Source organism: Cottoperca gobio, unplaced genomic scaffold (genome assembly GCF_900634415.1).
Source record: "Cottoperca gobio unplaced genomic scaffold, fCotGob3.1 fCotGob3_254arrow_ctg1, whole genome shotgun sequence".
In the NCBI taxonomy this organism is placed as follows: Eukaryota; Metazoa; Chordata; class Actinopteri; order Perciformes; family Bovichtidae; genus Cottoperca; species Cottoperca gobio.
The window spans coordinates 20,001-34,546 of NW_021166876.1; positions in this window are offsets into that span (position 1 = coordinate 20,001).

Consider the following 14,546-nt stretch of genomic DNA (forward strand, 5'->3'; position numbering starts at 1 on the left):
AAGATATGGAACACAGCAGACGTTACTCTGCTGGCTCACACGTCTGCATCGATCACACGAGCGATGAATAAAGATGAGATGAACTTCATGGATCCCTGAAGGGAAACGTTTCATTGCAGGAAACACAAACAGTTTTCTCTTTGGTCTGCTCCGGTTTCACGGTGAAAATATAAACCCAGAAGTCAACGAGCAGAGAACACACGAGCAGAACTGTTTTCTCCTCCGGTGACTGAACAAAAGTCTGTGTGTCTGTGTGTTCTCTTCGGCCCGAGTGTCAAACGAACATCGTATTTCTGCAGTTGTCTCGTGTTGACCTCAGTCCATCTCAGCAAAAGCAGGACGCTTGTGATGCTGCACTTCGTGGTGAGTTTGGGACTGCAGTACGATCAATACGTTCATAACGATCAGTACGTTCAGGACGATCAGTACGTTCAGGACGATCAGTACGTTCAGAACTATCAGTACGTTCAGAACGATCAGTACGTTCAGGACGATCAGTACGTTCAGGACGATCAGTACGTTCAGGACGATCAGTACGTTCAGAACTATCAGTACGTTCAGAACGATCAGTACGTTCAGAACGATCAGTACGTTCAGGACGATCAGTACGTTCAGAACGATCAGTACGTTCGTAACGATCAGTACGTTCAGAACGATCAGTACGTTCAGTACGTTCAGAACGATCAGTACGTTCATAACGATCAGTACGTTCAGAACGATCAGTACGATCAGTACGTTCAGAACGATCAGTACGTTCAGTACGTTCATAACGATCAGTACGTTCAGAACGATCAGTACGTTCAGGACGATCAGTACGTTCAGAACGATCAGTACGTTCAGGACGATCAGTACGTTCAGGACGATCAGTACGTTCAGAACTATCAGTACGTTCAGGACGATCAGTACGTTCAGGACGATCAGTACGTTCAGAACTATCAGTACGTTCAGAACGATCAGTACGTTCAGGACGATCAGTACGTTCAGAACTATCAGTACGTTCAGAACTATCAGTACGTTCAGAACTATCAGTACGATCAACGATCAGTGCGATCAGTGCGATCAGTACGATCAGTGCGATCAGTACGATCAGTACGATCAGTGCGATCAGTACGATCAGTACGATAAACGATCAGTACGATAAACGATCAGTACGATCATCAGTACATCAGTACGTCCACCGCTGAGAGCAGGACGACCGTATGAAGGCCGACAGTCCGAGTCACATGTTGTGTTTGGTGTCTTGGAGGTTCACAGAGTTTCAGGAAGCATCAGACGGGGGAAGGGTTCTGCAGCTCACACACTTTGACATTTCCAATTCTTCATTAACGGAGGTTTTTTAGCTGCTGGCTCTTGTTTGTCTCCTGACTTTGAGGTTTCCACTTGCGTTTCATAAAACATGTTCATATATGCTGTTGGTCAAAGACACGTCTTTATAGAAATCCTAACATTGATGTTTCTCTGCATTTCACACACGTGTGTTCAAAGTGTTTACGAGGCAACGAGAATGATTTTCATCTTCCTCTTCGGACGTTAACGAGAGAAGGAGCTGTCGCCAGGCGTGTGTGTGTGTGTGTGTGCGTGTGTGTGTGTGTGTGTGTGTGTGTGTGTGTGTGTGTGTGTGTGGGTGGGTGGGTGCGTGGGTGCGTGTGTGTGTGTGTGTCCGTGCTTCATTAGGTAGATTGTGTTTTACTTCTGTACTGTAGGAGACTCTACATGTGTCTTTCATCTCTTATGATGCCAGAGGGGAAAGATGGACGCCTAAACACACACACACACACACACACACACACACACACACATACACACACACACACACACACACACACACACTTTGAGATGGTGCCTGTCAGTCTGTCCTTAAATATTCAGCAGTTGTGTCCATCATTTGTTTATCTGTTTATGAGGATTATAAAACAACACAGAGGCTTCGTCGTCCAAACCAAGACTGAAAACTTTATTGCTGCTTTCAACCTTGACAAAGGCAGCTCTTCCTTTCTTACTTTTCACAATAAAAGCCCTGGACACTTGCAGCCTTGTGTGTAAAGGTCTTTAGGTTTATGCAACAAAACTACTCTGTGAGGTTTAGATACAAGATCAAGGTTTGGGTTAAAATGCTTACGTAACTTAAGCTGCCGACGTAACGTCACGACATAACTCCACTTCTGGAAACTCAGTTAGTCCCAGACGGACGTTAAAGCGGCTTCTGCGTCGGTATTTGACGCCCCGGGAGGGAAACCTGGAGGCTGTTACTTCATCTCCAGACCACGAAGAGAGAATCTACATCCTGGTCTGTTTCCAGCTCAGAATGAGACTCTGTGACTAAAGTCAAGCAGACACCGTCAGGAGCAGATGATTGGAAAATAAACTGGGTATTTGTTCAAATGGCACAAAGAACTTTGACCCTGAAGTGCGTTAACAAACCTTAACAACATGCAGCAGCTTCTCTCCCTGCAGATAGAACTCTCGTTTCCCAGATATGCAAGAGAAGGTGTTGAGTTGTTAGATAAATTATAGTTAATCAGCTGAATCTCATTTCTCTGTCTTTTTATTCTCTTTCTCTCAATGATTACACATTTCTGTAAAAACATGGACTTCTCTATAAATCTATATTTTTACAGTCACTACATTGTAGCCTTCAGGCGTTGAATGAATAGTTTAATTGCAGCTCATTATTAGTGGTGATTCTCTTTGTCTGCCTCCATCCTGGTAAAGAGCTGCACAAAGCAGAACTCACTTCCTGTAATCACAACGTGCTGCTGAGAGGACAATAGCAGAGAAGAAGAGACGGGTGTGAAGGAGATGAAGAGAGGAGCAGAAGATAAAGATCACCGGCCACACCAGCATTTAGAACTATAATAATCATCACAAAGGGTTTAATCAGAGCTGAGCCTTCACATTGAGTGTTGGACATGTAACTTTGATATAATCCTATTCTGTCCAAGTATAAACTGCTAATCAGGCAAATTAAATGAACAACGGCTGGCAGGCTACAGCCAGATGAGCATGTTAGCATGCATTTGATATGTTTTTAAGGCCTATGACTAAAATAATCTTTCATTTGGAGAAACAAATGACTCTTAAGGCTGTATTCTCTACAGAGCTCTACAGAGCCTTCTATTCCTATATCTCTCAGTAGTGACGACTTCATGAGCTTCTTTAACGATAAAATTATAATTATTAGAGACAAAATTAATCTCCTCCTGACCTCAATCAGTAACGACTTAACTTCAACCTCCAGAACCTTTAAAACATCTGTAACTCCTGAAATATATCTATAGACTGTTTTACTCCAATCAACCTTAACCAACTAACTTCAACAATCTCATCGTCTAAGCATCAACCTGTCTTTTAGACCCGATTCCAACTAAACTGTTTAAAGAAGTTTTACCCTTAATTAACACCTCGTTATTAAATATGATCAACCTGTCTCTATTATCTGGCTACGTACCACAATCCTTTAAAGTAGCTGTAATAAAACCACTTCTTAAAAAGCCTGGTCTTGATCCAGAGGTTTTAGCAACTATAGGCCGATATCTAACCTTCCCTTTCTCGCTAAGATCCTTGAGAAAGCAGTCGCAAAACAGTTGTGAGATTTTTTACATAATAATAGTTTATTTGAGGTTTTTCAATCTGGATTTAGAGTTCATCATAGCACAGAGACGGCACTGGTGAAAGTTACCAATGACCTTCTGATGGCATCAGACAAAGGACTTGTCTTTGTTCTTGTCTTGTTAGACCTCAGTGCTGCTTTCCACACTGTTGATCAGGACATTCTACTACAGAGACTGGAACATTGTGTTGGCATAAAAGGAACCGCACTAAGCTGGTTCAAGTCCTATTTATCTGAGCGATCTCAATTTGTACTTGTTAACGATAAATCCTCCATGACAGCCAAAGTCAGTCGTGGAGTTCCGCAGGGTTCTGTACTTGGACCGATTCTATTCACCTTATATATGCTTCCTTTGGTAATATTATAAGGAACCACTCTATAAACTTTCATTGTTATGCGGATGATACCCAATTATATCTATCAATTAAACCAGATGAAACCAATCAATTGGCTAAACTTCAAGCCTTAAGGACATAAAAACTTGGATGTTCTGCAACTTTTTGATGTTAAACACAGACAAAACTGAAGTTATTATACTTGGCCCTAAACGCCTCTGAAACGCATTTTCTAATGACATAGAAGCTCTGGATGGCATTAATTTGGCCTCCAGCACCACTGTAAGGAATCTTGGCATCATCTTTGATCAAGATCTGTCGTTTAACTCCCACATAAAACAAATCTCAAGGACTGCCTTCTTTCATCTACGTAACATTGCAAAAATAAGAAACATCCTCAAAATGATGCAGAAAAACTAGTCCATGCATTTGTTACTTCAAGGCTGGATTACTGCAACTCATTATCAGGTTGTCCCAAAAAGTTGCTTAAGACTCTTCAGTTGATCCAAAATGCAGCGGCACGTGTATTGACAAGAAGAAGGAAACAGGATCATATTACTCCTGTATTAGCTGCTCTGCACTGGCTCCCGGTAAAATACAGAATAGAATTCAAAATCCTTCTCCTGACTTACAAATCAATTAATGGTCAGACTCCAGCATATCTTAAAGATCTAATAGTACCTTATAAACCAACTAGAGCATTGCGCTCCCAGACTGCAGGGTTACTTGTGGTTCCTAGAGTCTCTAACAGTACAATGGGAGCCAGAGCCTTCAGCTATCAAGCTCCTCTCCAGTGGAACCAGCTCCCAGTTTGTGTTCGGGAGGCAGACACCCTCTCCACATTTAAGAGCAGGCTAAAGACTTTCCTTTTTGATAAAGCTTATAGTTAGGGCTGGCTCAGGTTTGCCCTGGATCAGGCCCTAGTTATGCTGCTATAGGCTTAGACTGCCGGGGGACACCTCCCTGCTCTCTTCCTTCTCTTCCTCTCTCCTCCCCTCCCTCTCTTCTTCTCCCTCTCTATCTGTATGCATTTATGTAAATGTATGTTACTAACTCATCATCCGGGGCATCATCTCCGGAGTGTCTGTCTCTCATGTGGCAGGTTGCCACTGATAAAGTTTACGTCAGGATAAGGAATCGTGGCTGCGCCTGCTGCCCTGGTCCTGCTGGACACCGGGAAGCCTTTTTGACATTTTCCTGGATTCATCCAAACTTTCTCTTTTTTCAACACATCATTTCTGTCAAATGTTGTATTTGTACGATGTTGTTTATCCTGTACACACGACATCTATCACAGTCTGTCCGTCCTGGGAGAGGGATCCCTCCTCAGTTGCTCTCTGTGAGGTTTCTTCCTTGTTTCCCCTTTAATTATGGGGTTTCTTTTAGGAAGTTTTTCCTTGTGTGATGCGAGGGTCTAAGGACAGAGGGTCTAAGGACAGAGGGTGTCGTAACCTGTACAGTCTGTAAAGCACACTGAGACAAATGTATAATTTGTGATATTGGGCTATACAAATAAATTTGATTTGATTTGACTTGATTTAAAATACTTCAAATAAGTAAATCCACTCAGAGTTCAACCTTCGTGAACGTCGACAAACATTCACACTGTCGCGTTGAGCTTTGTAGGAACCGTTAGCTGGAGAGTCTGAAACAGAGGAAGCTCTCAGACCCGTCTGTGTTGTAGGAGGATGAAGAGACGTGGAGAGGGGGGGTCTTGGACAGAAACTACGGCTAGGTGTAGTTAAAAAATGTACAATACCAGAACCTGATCGAATTCAGGCACCGTTTGACTGGAGACGTTTTGACTCTACCTGGTTGTCGAGGTTTCGGTCGAGGAGCATGGAAGAGAGAAAGAGATGAAGCCGGTAGAAAGACACGGAGAAGCAGGGAGGAGAGGGAGCGGCGTTTGGACGAGGAAGAGGTAAAGAAATAAGCGAGGGAGGGACATGGGAAGAAGGAAGCGTGAAAGAAGAAAGAGGAGAAGGACAAAGTGAACGGTAGATTATGACGGCGCACAATCCTCAGCCGTCCTCACCTCTTTTGAAACACATGCACAATTACTGAATTCCAGCTTCGTCACTCGGCTGATCACTGCGATGATTTACTGACATTCACACTCTGTGTGTGTGTGTGTGTGTGTGTGTGTGTGTGTGTGTGTGTGTGTGTGTGTGTGTGTGTGTGTGTGTGACTCAACAAAGTCTCTGCTTTCACTGCCCGCCTGTTCTCCCACTCGCTCTGAAGGCCTGTGAATATACAGTATGTGTGGGCCGGAGCAGCCGGGCTCAGGATTACATTTCAAATGGTCCAAAGTACTTGAGGAGCGCTTGATTTCTGGCGGCTGTCAGCACAGTTGGGTCGACAGACTGTCCCTGACATTAACGGAATTTGATCTCTGAAAACAGCCAATCTTTGTCCCACCACAACCCACAGTCTGATTTATGATACATCTGCATTAAGTAGTGTGGGAAAGTTTCTTCAATGCAAAATGTCAAGAGATTCATTTTCAGACAAACATTTTAAAGAATAGATTATCTCATCACTACACCGGCCATTTCTATTTAATGTACCACACTTGAGCAGGATTAGTTTAGACAATACGTTGATGATGAATGATTGTACGTTATAAAAACTAGATGCAGCTGATACCTGCTTTTGTTGCGACGGATTGTTTCCAGAAACTTATTGTTGTGATATTGAAATTGTCCCCAGAGTTCTTTAAAGTCCTTTCAAACTGCGACCAGCCGCTCTGTCGCTCTACAAAGATTCCCCCACCCTTAGGCTGCCACAGTTTTTACCTGAGGAGGCTGAAATTTGGCAAGAGGTCATATATTTGTGAGCTTTTGTGTGTGTGAATGCATGAACGTGTGGATCCATCCACCTACATGATCTATTGCGAGTTTGTGCTTGTTTTTGGTGTCACTTCATGTTACATTATTAAGGCCACCTCGTGCACGTTATAAGGCGTAACATGCACTTGGTGTGATTGTGTATGTGACAAATGAAGTCAGAATTTTAAATACAGTAAGTGCTCATGTCATTATATCTTCTCATTGTAATCAGGTTTTTAATGTTGATTTTTTCTCTGACAACATATTTATCCATGTTTACAAGGCCAGTCGGTCGGTCCACCACTTTGGTCCAGACTATAACTCAACACCTACTGGATGGATTGATGTGTTCAGATGATCATGTTCCCCAGATACCCGCCTGCAGGTCAAATGTTGAACTAATCCTGACATATACCTCAACATCTACAAGATAGATTGGCAAAATTTTGTACAAACGTTCATGGATCTTACTGATCCCAGGGATTTTGTTAATTCATTAACTTTCATCTACCTTGTCCAACACTTTGTTGTATGACCAAATACCTGCAAATCTAATAACCTCCCATTCAGCGCTCATTCACAAATGTTACCGTCTTTATTTTATTTAGGTTTTTGCTGTTAATTCATTTTAAAAAGACAGTTATATAGTTGAAACATCAATGCACATGCATAGTAACAAGAACATCAGGGATACGGCAAGAAAGTCACAGGACTAATTTAAACTGTGATTCTTTTTGTAGTTAGATGTCGTAGAGGTTTCCGGGTTTGTCATGCGTGCGTGTACCTGCATGTAGAGTACGACATTAGTGGCATTAAAACTCACATAAATCATCAATGAACAAAAATTATTCACTGTTAAATGTTAAACTTAGATGTTGAACATGTTAGCCATTATTCCTGCCAGACACCAGCAGGTTGGCATCGTGAGCACGTTAGCATGCTGATGTTAGCATTTAGCTCTCAGAGCCGTCACGTTAACATCATGGTCTCTTCAGAATAAATCTCAGACTTTTGGCAATTCAATGTTTATTGGGTTTCAAATTAAAAAAATAAATGTCAATTTCAGTTGAGTAAATATTTCCAATCAGCCAAACAATGTGAGGATTTCTTTTTTTTTTTTGATAACCAACTGACCTCTTAATATTAATTAAATATAATATATATAATAGTGTGTTTCTGCACCTTTCCCAACATTAAAGTTCCCTGATTACTTTAACTGATTAACCTTTCTGTTTTTAACCCCCTTCCCCAAAGGTGTATCCCCGCCCAGCAACACCCCACTCACTACCAGCTGTGACTCCCCTGGACTGGGCTGCCCAGGTAGGACAAATAAACACACCTGCTCCTAAAAATAACATGAAGGCTGACAAACGTCTTGTATCCACTAACTGTTTGATGTACTTGATCTCAAGGTGAAACACTTTGGGTGATGTTTTCTTATCGTTTAGACATTTAGACATCGAGGTTAAATCTAAATTCAAGTGTCGTTAGAAATGATAATAGTTCTTTAAGTGTAACCTCGATGTCTATGGTCACCTTCACACCTGTTGTTGCTTTCTTTGATCTGAAACTGTCCATGTTCGACTCACTCTATTAAACTTATCAAGACGTCACATAGAACCGGTGACACGTTAGCTACATGACGCACATGGAGGAATGAATAGTGGAGACTGGCAGCAGGTCACCATCAGTCCAGACTCCACGTGCCATTAATGATGAGAAAACAGTAAGATTTTGTTTATGAGAAACGATACACAACACACCTCAGTTGGATTTAACAGAAGTTCAACCAATGAATTTATACTGAAATCTAAAGAAGATGTTTAAGGTCCACACCAGAGTTTTATTGATAGCAAACACCTAAACAAACTGAACCAATAAGGAAAAAGCACTCGTCCCTTTGAACCACATCAAACATGCGCCCTATAAAACTTTTACTTTGAAATCAAAGCTAGTCCAGTTTCAACCAAGATGTCTGGACATGTTTTGGTCACAAATCAATAATAGATTGAAAACAGAAACTTCTCCAACAACAAACTTTGTTTTTAAGCAGAAAAATACTTTGTTGAGATGTTTCTCTTCTCGCATTCTGTATCGCATCTGGACAAATACAAAGGTTAAAGGTTTTAGTTTGAAGAGGAAAGGAAATGGGGAAAGCAAAATGTCAGAAGATGAGAAGGTGAAGAGAGCAAAGGTGATATAATAAAAGTAAAACTGGAAGAAGATAGATGATATATCTGAATGTTTTATGATCAAGTGCTAAAACAAAGCTTTAGGTCACTTTAGGTCTGATAATCATTGAACGCTGAAATAAATATGTTTTCCAATGTTTTTGTGGCTCCATGAGTCTGTCACATTCTCGTGAGCGTGATATCTTAGGAACGCTTCGGGGAAGTTTCTTTTAATGTGGCTCACGTACTCAAAGGATTATAGTTTAGTAGTGAACGCTCACTGTGACCTCACAAACACGTTTGTTCTAACACAAGAATTCATATTTCACACTAATGGATCAAATGTGAGGATATTTTGGACAGACTTGGATGTAAACTGCAACTTGACCGGTTGGCGAAGGCAAACAACCGCAAGGCAGTAATTTGTTTTTGTATCATTATAAACTGATTATCGTTGATCGATCGGAGAAATCTGAAGATGTCACCTTGAGCTCAACAAATGTCTTGAAAATTGGCAGAAAATTGACTTGAAGTAAAACAAGAACAGGAGTTTAGTCAACTTCTGGGAAAGGAACCCGATGCTTCACCTCGTACTGTCCTCTGTAAAAAGGTTGATAAGCATTCATAAGGGGTGGTGATGGCCTAGTGGTTCCAAACAAAACACTAGAAGGACGGGAGTTCAATACCAGGCTGCCACCATTGTACCCCTCAGTAAGGTACTTAACCCTGAGTTGCTCCAGGGAGACTGTCCCTGTACTTAGTTCACTGTAAGTCGCTCTGGATAAGAGCGTCTGTTAAATTACCTGTAATGTAATGTAAATTCAGCATGTGTAGCTTACTCTCAACAATGTGGACGAGAATAGCCTCCAGCATGCTCTGTGAAGGACAGTTTCCTTACACGACCGCTCTATCTCCTGAGGAGAACGTAGGCGAACGAACCAGAGAACGATCTTTAAGGAAACCACCCGAGGGTGCCGTTCAGCCACTTACTGCCCAAACAAACCCATTAAAGCTGGAGAGCTGTGCATGAACACATCGTGGCCCAAAGAAGATCTCACTCTTGCCAAACAACTTCAGAAAGTCACATGATCTGGAAGCTACCAGCAGCAATCGATCAGAGCGGTAGCTGGGGGCCCGCTGACGACGAGACCCCTCTCTAAATGTCAGGTCTCACACTATCCTGTGCTACCGAGGCCTCAGAGGGACACTTTTCTAAAGGTCATTTTTTACGGGATGGTGCTCACAAGAGGAAAGCAGTTCAGCCAATTAAGGTCCAGCTTGTGTCCCAGAATATAAATGCCGGTCAGCAGGCCGTGAGAGAGCGCTCACGGGGTTACATCCTGGAACTACATCGGTCCACAGAGTGCAGGGTCACACAAAGAGCAACATCCTGGAGCTGCTAGGAAATCAGCCCTCGTCTTTTTATAGATCGCCTGGCGTTGTGTCCTCTGGACCACCGTGACGCTTGAATCCCGGTGAGAACAGGTGTGCCGGAATACGCCAAGCCTTCATCAGGGTGGAACCATTCAGGAAAGTTCTATTATCTTTGAATGGGGAAGTTAATACGATCGAACAGATCCACCAGTCGCAGGAGAGATGCTTCTGATGGAGTTTACAGGTTATTTATGGGGAGAGTTTGAAATGACTTCTATATGAATATGAAGCTCAAAGGTCACGTGTTGTCTTCTGCTGGAACAAGCCGTCATTATCATAAAAGTACCATTATTAATCAGTCGCTGCCGTCTCCTTCACATGCCACAAGTAAGGAACTATATCTAGCAGTACGCCTGATTCAGACCTCAATATACAAGCTTGGTACTGGACATCTTTATTAGTTTGCAGTTGTGAAGCGCACAGTTCAGATTGTCCTATTTGATTGAACTGTTGTCTTTTGCTTTGGAAAGTAACGTTAGCCAAGCTGCTAGCGGTAGCTATGGTGCTAACGTTGTTGTAGCTGGAACTTCTTGTTCATGTGAAAGTGAACAGACAGAAAATATGTTATCAACGTCTCAGTGTGTCCCGTGTTCAGTAGCTCAGAAGACAACAGCTGCACCTTGTTGTATGTTCCTGCTTCAACATGTCCCCATGTGTTGTTGATCCAGTCACGATGGCTCACACTGTTAACAATTACTTTGGATCCCCACGTCCTGTGTTCATATCTTGTGTAACAACACATAAATACAAAAAGCACCCTGTTGAACACCCCGACCTCATACTGTTTAAGGTTCTGCACTGAAGATGATCATGCAGCTCTTCTCTCTCTCTCTCTCATCCCGAACCCCCAGCCGCTTCCTCTCCCGCCACCCCATCCACTGACTCCACTAACACCATCCATGCTACTAATGCCATCACCCACGGTAAGCAACCCTCCTCCTCGTGTGGCCATCTCCTAATAGCCTTCTCCTTCTGTAGCTTCTTACGCCTCCTTTCTTCATCATTTCACCTCCTTATTCACGTTTTTTCACTCCACTCGTCTTTATACTTCTTCATCATCCTGTTATTTCTCCTTTTACTTCTTCACCATCCTGTTATTTCTCCCTCCTACTCTGGTTTTTCAACTTTTTCCTCCCAGTTTTTAATAAAACAATATTTGCTGATACACTTTGATGGTGTATCTCTTGATTTAAGACGATGACATCTAAAGTCTTTTAGTCCCCTTTACATTACAAATACATTTGTGTTTCATTTAAGATCCAAAAGAAAGATTTCTCAAGGAAGTCATTTAGTTTATCACCAAAAACAATTATCCATAATGGGTTTTTCTTTTAAGAGGTTTTGCTCATTAAAATCTGAACCTTCTGAAGTTGTTCCATGTTTCACCTTTTCAGGGAGCCGTGAGAAATAGCTTGGAGCTATTTTACTTTTCATGCACCTCTGAAAAGTCAAACTCTCTATCATTCATTATGTACCTGGAAGAAGCTCCGCTAACTGTCCTGATGAACGTGTTTGACTCAGGAGTACTGAGACTAGATCAATATTATCTTCTAAGAACAGCTCTATTAAATCGTTTCATTAGCTAATTAACCTTCCTGTCATTTCTTTTTCTATCTTAGAAGTTGAAATTGCAAATGAATGTTCCCAGGACTTTATGAGAATCAGCTCTTGTTCTTTGATTAGGGTAATATGGATTTTATTTTTGTTCCAACAAAGGAAAGTACACTTCAGTGGAATTTTAAATGAAAATACACTTTATTTTGCACATAATACGACATCTTAACACAAGCATGTTGGATGTCTGAGCATGTTATCGGGCGTACCTGATTTCAGCATCACTGTAAAAACATTTGTTTTTTCATGTGTGGTCTGTCACGTTCCTACGATTTGTGATCTCCAGTTCTCCCTCCCGTCACTCCATCTCCATCCACCATCCCCACCACTAGCATGCCACTAACCCCAACCATCATTACCAGCACCACCAGCACCACCAGCTCCACGTCTGGTAAGGCTTCATTTGCTTCGCTGCTTAGTTGTTTGCCACGAGCGTCTCAAGATTGTCCATGCAAATAACAACCAAAAAAGTAATTACTTAATGTTTGATTGTATTCAAGATGAAAAGCCTTCAAAACTTTAGTGTTCTGCTTTGAAACCCAGACCAATGTTAATGTCTTTTTGACAATATATTATTTTTTGCTATATCATTCTGGCTCGCTCATCTCAGTGTAGGGACAGATTTATGATAGGAATATGAAGAATGTTTTTGAAACAATAGGTGATTTCTCATTGACTGTCGAATAGAGCGAGCCAAAAACAAAAAACTATTAATCAAATTGACTCCAAGATGCTTCCGGGAAACCCAGAATGTGCACCAAATATTAAAAAGGTTTACCTTGATCAACGTTGTTCTTTCTCTGAATCAAGAAAGACTGTTGAGATTGGTCCTGTAACCAGACGAGGCGAGGAGCTTGTCCCATTAGCGGAGTGTGCTTGTGTGTTTTGTGTTACTGACATGCTGACTTATTGTGCTAATCAGTCATGCCTCCCACTACCATCACCATCACCACCAGCACTGCTACCCCTGCATCTCCTGCCACTAACGTTGCTTCAGCCAGCAGAACACCACATGGTAAGGTAGCTAACCACGTATCGTCACTAGCTAACGTCGTAAGTCAAGTTCTGTTTGTGTCCTGTTCTGTTATTGATAGCTTACAATCATTTTGTTTACTTTGTCTTTGCTCACTCATTTGTATTCCTCCTAAATATTGTTGTGGTGTTGAGAGAGAAGTATGAACAAAGATTTAATGAAGAGCTAGCTAGCCTTTCACAGTTGTCAAACTAGATCCCGACTAAAGCTAGGCGAAGAGCTAGCTCGTTGTTTTATCATCAACGGTTTCTTTCTTTTGTCTTTTAAAAAACAAACTTTTAAATGTGTTTGCTACAATAACGGACACAGTGGTCTTTGACTACTTCATCTTTCCCACCAAATACTGGATCAAAAAACTGAAAAACATCATCAAAGAAGTTCCCCTTTTTCCTTACATGACCCCACAACCAGGTCGCCCCACAATGTTCCTGTGTTTTTAGGTGGTTGTCTTCACTATGTAGTTGTGTTTTTAGGTGGTTGTGTCCACTATGTTCCTGTGTTTTTAGGTGGTTGTCTTCACTATGTAGTTGTGTTTTTTAGTGGTTGTCTTCACTATGTAGTTGTGTTTTTAGGTGGTTGTCTCCACTGTGTTCCTGTGTTTTTAGGTGGTTGTCTCCACTATGTTCCTGTGTTTTTAGGTGGTTGTGTCCACTATGTAGTTGTGTTTTTAGGTGGTTGTCTTCACTATGTTCCTGTGTTTTTAGGTGGTTGTCTTCACTATGTAGTTGTGTTTTTAGGTGGTTGTCTTCACTATGTTCCTGTGTTTTTAGGTGGTTGTCTCCACTATGTTCCTGTGTTTTTAGGTGGTTGTGTCCACTATGTAGTTGTGTTTTTAGGTGGTTGTCTTCACTATGTTCCTGTGTTTTTAGGTGGTTGTCTTCACTATGTTCCTGTGTTTTTAGGTGGTTGTCTCCACTATGTTCCTGTGTTTTTAGGTGGTTGTCTCCACTATGTTCCTGTGTTTTTAGGTGGTTGTCTCCACTATGTTCCTGTGTTTTTAGGTGGTTGTCTTCATTATGTAGTTGTGTTTTTAGGTGGTTGTCTTCACTATGTAGCTGTGTTTTTAGGTGGTTGTCTTCACTATGTTCTGTATGACGACCTGCTCACAGATCGATACATATTGTACCTACAACATATGTCTATTAACCTGACTGATATCCTGTAAATGTTGACTTTCCCGTAGTGCTACAGACAACCAGCAGCACGCCAACTGCTTCATCTGCCACCACTAACCACCCAGAAACTAACTCCACAACGCATGGTAAGAGGAACAATACTGGAGTGCAGCCACAGCTAAGACGTACTAGCTTTACATAGAAAACAATTAATGCTGCAATGACTGCATGCAGTTTTAATCAGTTGTGGATGAAAAACTGTCTATGATTGAACTCTACAACTGCAAAGATGGCCCCCACAAGATGGTGTGTTCAAAGGTTGTTGTTCACTCCGCAATAAAGTTGTCTTTTTAGGTTGTTTTCTCCACTATGTGGCTGTATTCAAGTTGATGTCCCCACGATATAG